The following is a 7,587-nucleotide window of genomic DNA, read 5'->3' as shown; positions in this document are numbered from 1 at the left end:
GATACCTAATGTAAACTCAAATAATTCGTGTCAAGCAATAATTACAAATAAACATGAATCATAAGATTTTAGAACTTCATTGTTTTCACATATCGACAATGTATAAATAAATATAGTTATATATAAATACCTCGATTCATGATAGCAAACCTTATTGAGATCAAGTTCAATGTCGAGATCCTTTATTAACGAATTAAGCCGCAACTCTACATAAAAGACAAAGCGTGGAAACTGATTTATCTCTCTTGGTCTTTTTGCACACATAAACATTATATGTGTTATTTCATTAGTGTACATAATTGATGAGAATATGCATTTTTATAAAGGCAGAAAGATGACTAGTTTTCCTTTTAATAACTTTAATTCCGCTTTCCATCAAAGTCTAGAATAAATAGGAAAACACTCCTCCAATAATTAATTATCAAAAAGGTAATTTAATAAGTTAACCAAATAATATAATATTAATATGATATCTATTTACTTAATCACTAATTAATGAAATATATTATATGTCCAAATTATATAGGTCACACAATTAATAAATAATCTTACACTTTGTTCTTCTCCCTTCCACTCACACGTGAGGGTTTATCAAGTGCGCCTCCAACTTACCCATTAATGGAACTTTTCAAAAAAGGCATATTATACACAGCCTAAAGTTGAAAACTTCAAGTGACTTGCAAAAATTGAAAAAAAAAACTCCAAAAGAGACAATCGGCTCCACCTCCTCTCTCTCTATTTTACTCAATGCCTAGGGGGTTTAGATTTTTACTCTATATAAATGCTGCAACTGAGCAAGGATAGAAAACCACATCAACTCTTCCATACCCTCCAAACATGTCTTCCTCAAAAACATTCATGACCTCCTCTTTGTATGTTCTATCCTTTGCTTTCCTTCTCCAAACTGTCTTTGGAGCTGATCCTCTCTTCCATTTTTGTTCAAGTTCTGAAAACTTTACCACTAATAGTCCTTATGAAACAAACTTGAACAAGCTCTTGGGTGATCTCTACTTCAAAGCACCTCCAACTAGCTTTGGTGTTGGTTCTGTTGGGCAATACCAATACAAGGCCAACGGCCTTGCCCTTTGTCGCGGCGATGTCTCAAACATGGACTGCAAATCTTGTGTTACAGAGGCAGGTAGCGAAATTCGCAAACGCTGTCCGTACAACAAAGGAGCTATCATATGGTACGATTACTGTCTTTTAAAGTACTCAAACACCGCCTTCTTTGGCAAAATTGACAATCGGAACAAGTTCTATCTCTATAACGTGAATAAGGTAAGCGATCCAGAGTCATTTAACTAAAAAACAAAGAAGTTGTTGAGCCAGCTATCAGAGAAAGCTTATGTTACTCCAAAATTGTGTGCTACTGTTGGAGTTATGTGTTTCAAATTAATTACTTATTAATTTCCTAAAATTCCAACAGATGTCTTAATGAAGTTTTAATAAACTATAAATAAAGTTTTCTTCATTTAATGTATTAACTTACTTTAACTTATATGTTATTTATGGAAATTAAATACCTTCATTAATATAAGTTAATTACATCCCCATTACTATCCCCATTACTACTAGTATAAATAGTAGGCTTACGAATCCTACAATATACACTCTCTCTAAACTAGTTAGAGTTAATTAAAAGATATTTGAAAAGTGTTTTTTTCAAATTATTGAGTTTGAGTGTGTGAGTTTCATATTTTTTGTTGATCGGACGGAGATAAATATACAGGTTCATGAAGAATAAGTGCAACCTTCATGAACATACAGTTTTGATATCTGGGCTTAGTTGAATCCCGGAGATAGTGCTGCCACTTGTCTTCCGTTATACGTGGGAGAGGCTTCAACTATCTTCAAGAAGAGATTACGCGCCTCTAAGCCTCGATATTCCCCGTTTTAATATATTAGTTCCAACAATTTGAAGATAGTTTTCTCTCCAATGGCTTCATCATCGTTGCTGTCCAACGCTATTTCTTCGGTTTTTCAACCGAATATCGAGGCTTTTGATGGTAAAAATTACTTTCGTTGGAAAGGAAAAATGGAATTTTTCCTTCGACAATTGAAAATTGCTTATGTCTTGACTGAGCCATGTCCAACTCCTCCAGGAGACAAGACGCCATCTGATCAAGTTAGTTCGATCAACGAGAAGATCTCAAGGTGGATTGACGATGATTACTTTTGTCGTAATCATATCCTTAGTGGTATGGTCAACACCTTTTATGATCAATACTCGAAGAAATGCAAGACCGCCAAAGAGTTGTGGGACATTCTCAAATTAGTCTACACAACTGAGGAGGCCTGCACCAAAAAGTTCTTGGCTTCTAATTATGTGGGCTTCAAGATTGAAGATGGAAGGTCAATCTTTGAGCAAGCACAGAAATTTCAACTCATAGCAAATGATATTATTGCTGCTGGAATGTCTCTTGATGAGAACTTCCATGTAGGGGTTATTATTACAAAACTCCCTCTATCTTGGAAGGACTTTCGGAATAAACTCATGCACAAAAAGGAAGATATTACTCTAGAGCAATTAATGCAACACATCTTCATTGAAGAAGAAACCGAAAATCGTGATGTCAAGCAAGATTCTAAAGAAACAACAGTAAAAGCTCATGTTGTTGAGGAAAGGTCTCACAACAAAACCGTCAAGAAGAATCACAAGAAGAATGATTTGAAAGCCAAGTCTTCTGAAAGCTTCAAAATACGTTTTGCCTCCGGTGCAAATGCAAAAGACAAAGGGTGTTTCTATTGTCATAAGATCGGTCATTTTGCTAAAGATTGTCGAAAACGAAAGGCTGATCTCATGAACCAGAAAGAGCCTAAGAAATACGCTAAGGAAGATCTAACTGCTGTAATCACTGAGGCTTTTGTCATTGGAACCTCAGTGGAGTGGTGGATTGATACTGGAGCAACTCGTCATATTGCAACGAATCTTAACTCTTTCAAAACCTACGAAATAGTGGGGGATGGAATGTCAATGTTCATGGGAAATTCTTCCTCTTCCAAGGTTGTGAGTAAAGGAAGCGTGGACTTAAAGTTTACTTCCGGAAAAGTGATTACTCTGAAAGATGTGCTACATGTTCCAGATATTCGTAAGAATTTGGTGTTTGGTGCCCTCCTCTCCAAGCATGGATTCAAGATGGTTTTTGAATCTGATAATTTCATTCTGTCTAAGAATGGTGTGTTTGTCGGGAAAGGCTATGCTGCAAATGGTATGTTTAAACTTAATGTTGAAAATGAAGTAATTTCTGCTTATATTGCTGAGTCAATTGATTTATGGCATGGTAAATTAGGCCACGTGAATTTTAAGTCCATTAATCAAATGGTTAATGAGGGGTTAATCACAGTTTGTGATAAAACACATATGGATCAATGTGTGACTTATAGTAAATGCAAAATTACTAAGAAAACCTTCTATTCGATAGAGAGGAAATCCACTCTATTGGAATTGATCCATACTGATGTATGTGAAATGGACTTTTTATCACGTGGAGGGCATCGTTACTTTACCACATTTATTGATGATAATTCTAGATATACCTATGTCTATACTTTACGATCTAAAGATGAAGCTTTAGACAAGTTCAAGGCATATAAAGCAGAAGTTGAAAAGCAACTGAATTCAAGCATCAAAGTTATTCGATCAGATAGAGGAGGAGAATACATCAAGTCCGAGTTTCAACATCTATGTGAAGATGAAGGAATCGAAAAACAACTGACAGCCTCTTATACTCCTCAACAAAATGGAGTAGCTGAAAGAAAGAACAGAACTTTGACAGAAATGGTGAACTCAATGCTTACCAGTTCGGGCTTACCTAAAAATATGTGGGTAGAAGCTTTGTTATCTGCTTGCCACATTCTCAACAGAGTCCCACATAAGAAAGTCAATATGACTCCATATGAAGTGTGGAGAGGAAGAAAGCCGAATGTTAATTATTTCAGAGTCTGGGGTTGCTTAGCTCATGTTAGACTACCATATCAGCAGACGTCGAAGATTGGTCATAAAGGCATTGATTGTGTATTTATTGGTTATTCAACAACCAGTAAAGCCTATAGATTCTTGAATTTGGAGTCTCCTTCGCCTCATACAATCATCGAGTTAGTTCATGCGAATTTCTTCGAGAATATTTTTCCGAAGAGAGAAGGTAAAAATGAACATGATATTCCTTCAGATTCTAATACAATGAAGAGAAAATCCTCTGATCCTTCAGAAGAAATTGAACCAAGGAGGAGCTCCAGAATTGCTAAGCCAAAGTCCTTTGGACCAGACTTCTATACTCTCATGATCGAGAATGAGCCTGTAACTTATTCCGAGGCGATGTCCTCACATGATGCTCCATTCTGGCGAGAAGCAATCGATGATGAAATGCATTCAATTATGTCCAACAATACTTGGATGTTGGTGGATCTTCCTCCTGGTTGCAAGCCAATTGGTTGCAAGTGGATCTTCAGGAAGAAATTAAAGTCAGACGGAACGTTGGATAAGTACAAGGCTAGATTGGTAGCAAAAGGTTTCAAGCAGAAGAAGGAGATTGACTATTTTGACACTTTTGCTCTTGTTGCAAGAATTTCTTTTATCAGGCTTTTGATTACCTTAGCTGCTATCAATAATTTGATAATTCATCAGATGGATGTAAAGACTGCTTTCCTCAATGGCGATCTAGCAGAGGAAATCTATATGGAGCAACCTGAGGGGTTTGTATTACCTGGACAAGAAAAAAAGGTGTGCAAATTAATCAAGTCATTATACGGCTTGAAACAAGCTCCTAAGCAGTGGCACGAGAAATTTAAGAAGGTGATGATATCTGCTGGATTTAAGATTAATGGAGGAGATATATGCATCTTCAGTAGATTTCAAGGAAACTCTGGTGTCATAATCTGCCTCTATGTTGATGATATGCTCATTTTTGGGACAGATATGGAAAGTGTCATAGAAACGAAGAAGTATTTAACTTCTAGTTTTGACATGAAAGATCTTGGCGAGGCTGATGTGATTCTAGGAATCAAAATCGTGAGGTTCCAAAATGGTCTAGCACTTACGCAGTCCAGCTATATCGAGATGATTCTGAAAAAGTTTAATCACTTTTCAGATTCTGCAGTCTCTACTCCAATTGATCCTAGTGTGAAGTTGGTACGTAATCAAGGTAAAACGATGGATCAACTCGAATATTCTCGGATTATCGGCAGTCTTATGTATGCAATGTACTGCACAAGGCCAGATATAGCCTTTGCAGTGGGTACTTTGAGTAAGTACACAAGCAATCCAGGAAAGGAGCATTGGAATGCTTTGCTGAGAATCCTAAAGTACTTGAAAGGTACTATGGATTATGGATTGCACTATGGCAAATTTCCGGCTGTAATCGAAGGGTACAGCGATGCTACATGGAACTCTGACAGAGAAGACTCATTATCTGTGACTGCCTGGATCTTCACATTGGGTGGAGCAGCGATTTCATGGAAATCAAAGAGGCAAACATGTATAACTCATTCCTCTATGGAATCGGAGTTTATAGCACTTTTCTCTGCCGGAGAAGAAGCTGAATGGTTGAAAAGCATATTGGAAGATATCCCGATATGGAACAAGCCAATACCACCCTTGACAATATATTGTGACAATATGGCTGCAATACTTCGAGCTAACAGTGAGTGTTACAATGGAAAATCTAGACAGGTGCGATTAAAGCACAATCATGTGAGAAGGATCCTAGCTGATGGAATTATTTCTACTCAGTATGTGAAGTCCAAATCAAATTTGGCAGATCCATTGTCAAAGGGCTTGGGGAAGGACCAAGTGTTCGAGACATCGAAAGGGATGGGATTAAAGCCTGTAATTGAATAAGTTGTACTGTTATGGGAACCCAACCCAGTGATATTTCTCCTGAGTTCAATGGGAAAAATAAGTAACATAACAACTTGTGTGAGCACATCAATGTTCCTTTCCCTATAATGTGATGTGGTGCTCAATCCTGTAACCGAGGAGGTTGAGATTTAGATTTCTTAATGAATCTATAGATCGATTTTCGATTGGAGTGTACAGGATCACTCTTGATAGATTCACCGTATAATCAATGAGGAGGCTGAGACATGAGTCTCTTAATGAATTCTATAGATCGGATTTCCGATTGGGGTGTACACAATCACTCTTGATAGATTCACCGATTTATCTTGCAATGAAGAGGGTGAGATTAAATTCTCTTAATGAGTCCATAATCGGTATTCGGTTGGAGTGTGCAAGGTCACTCTTGATGGACACACCGATCTGAGTGTGGAAGTAGGGTCGCTTCTATAGGATCCAGACAGGCTTGATCCTTAACGACACTCAGAAGTACGGATTCCGGACACATGGCCGAAACGTGTCAAGCTTTAGTACTTTATCTCCGAACAGAAGTGTGTGTGTAGTATTTCTTCTTCATCAATGTGGTTCTTGGTTCAAGACATCGTTCACCAAGTTCCTAGATGAAATCAAGGATACTTATACTAGGTAATGGTTCAAGTCCAAAAGACACCATTATTGATGCACATAACTGTACCGATCAACAAAATGAATTTGAAACAAGTGGGGGATTGTTGGAGTTATGTGTTTCAAATTAATTACTTATTAATTTCCTAAAATTCCAACAGATGTCTTAATGAAGTTTTAATAAACTATAAATAAAGTTTTCTTCATTTAATGTATTAACTTACTTTAACTTATATGTTATTTATGGAAATTAAATACCTTCATTAATATAAGTTAATTACATCCCCATTACTATCCCCATTACTACTAGTATAAATAGTAGGCTTACGAATCCTACAATATACACTCTCTCTAAACTAGTTAGAGTTAATTAAAAGATATTTGAAAAGTGTTTTTTTCAAATTATTGAGTTTGAGTGTGTGAGTTTCATATTTTCTGTTGATCGGACGGAGATAATTACATAGGTTCATGAAGAAGAAGTGCAACTTTCATGAACATACAGTTTTGATATATGGGCTTAGTTGAATCTCGGAGATAGTGCTGCCACTTGTCTTCCGTTGCACGTGGGAGAGGCTTCAACTATCTTCAAGAAGCGATTATGCGCCTCTAAGCCTCGATATTCCCCGTTTTAATATATTAATTCCAACAGCTACTGGAGAGTCGGAGCTCGGAGAATCTAAGAAACTATATGGGTTGGTTCAGTGCACAAGGGATCTTTCAAGCACTGATTGTAAGAAGTGTCTTGATGGTGCAATAAGTGAACTTCCAAGTTGTTGTGATGGGAAGGAAGGGGGGAGAGTTGTTGGTGGGAGTTGTAACTTTAGGTATGAGATTTATCCCTTTGTCAATGCTTAAAGCATTCATATAACTAGGAGATTATATATTAAGAGTTCTCTAGCTAGGGTTGGGGACTCAGAAATAATACTATAGATGAATAAGTGATATAAGAACACAATTATGTATCTCACTTTTGTGACAATATATGGATTATATATCATGTAAAACCTCTTTGTTTTTTTTGCATGTTTCGGCCACCTTCTCAAATACGGCTAGATTAGCTTATGGTTTGGGCCGACATTTACATTCTATTCTGTTTTTGCCCTCATGGGCTTGTTGGGCTCTTTTGCTAA

General features: G+C 36.9%; 1 pseudogene; it reads left to right on the top strand.

Moving 5' to 3' along the window:
* Positions 1-521: 521 nt before the first annotated feature.
* On the top strand, positions 522-7,312 carry LOC132310302 (cysteine-rich repeat secretory protein 38-like; annotated as a pseudogene).
* Positions 7,313-7,587: the final 275 nt, after the last annotated feature.

Source organism: Cornus florida, unplaced genomic scaffold, assembly GCF_030987335.1.
Source record: "Cornus florida cultivar Cherokee Brave unplaced genomic scaffold, ASM3098733v1 CherokeeBrave_3.0.0_Hap2_Chr05, whole genome shotgun sequence".
Lineage (NCBI taxonomy): Eukaryota > Viridiplantae > Streptophyta > Magnoliopsida > Cornales > Cornaceae > Cornus > Cornus florida.
The sequence above is the reverse complement of the archived record's forward strand: the minus strand, read 5'-3'. Positions and strand labels throughout refer to the sequence as shown.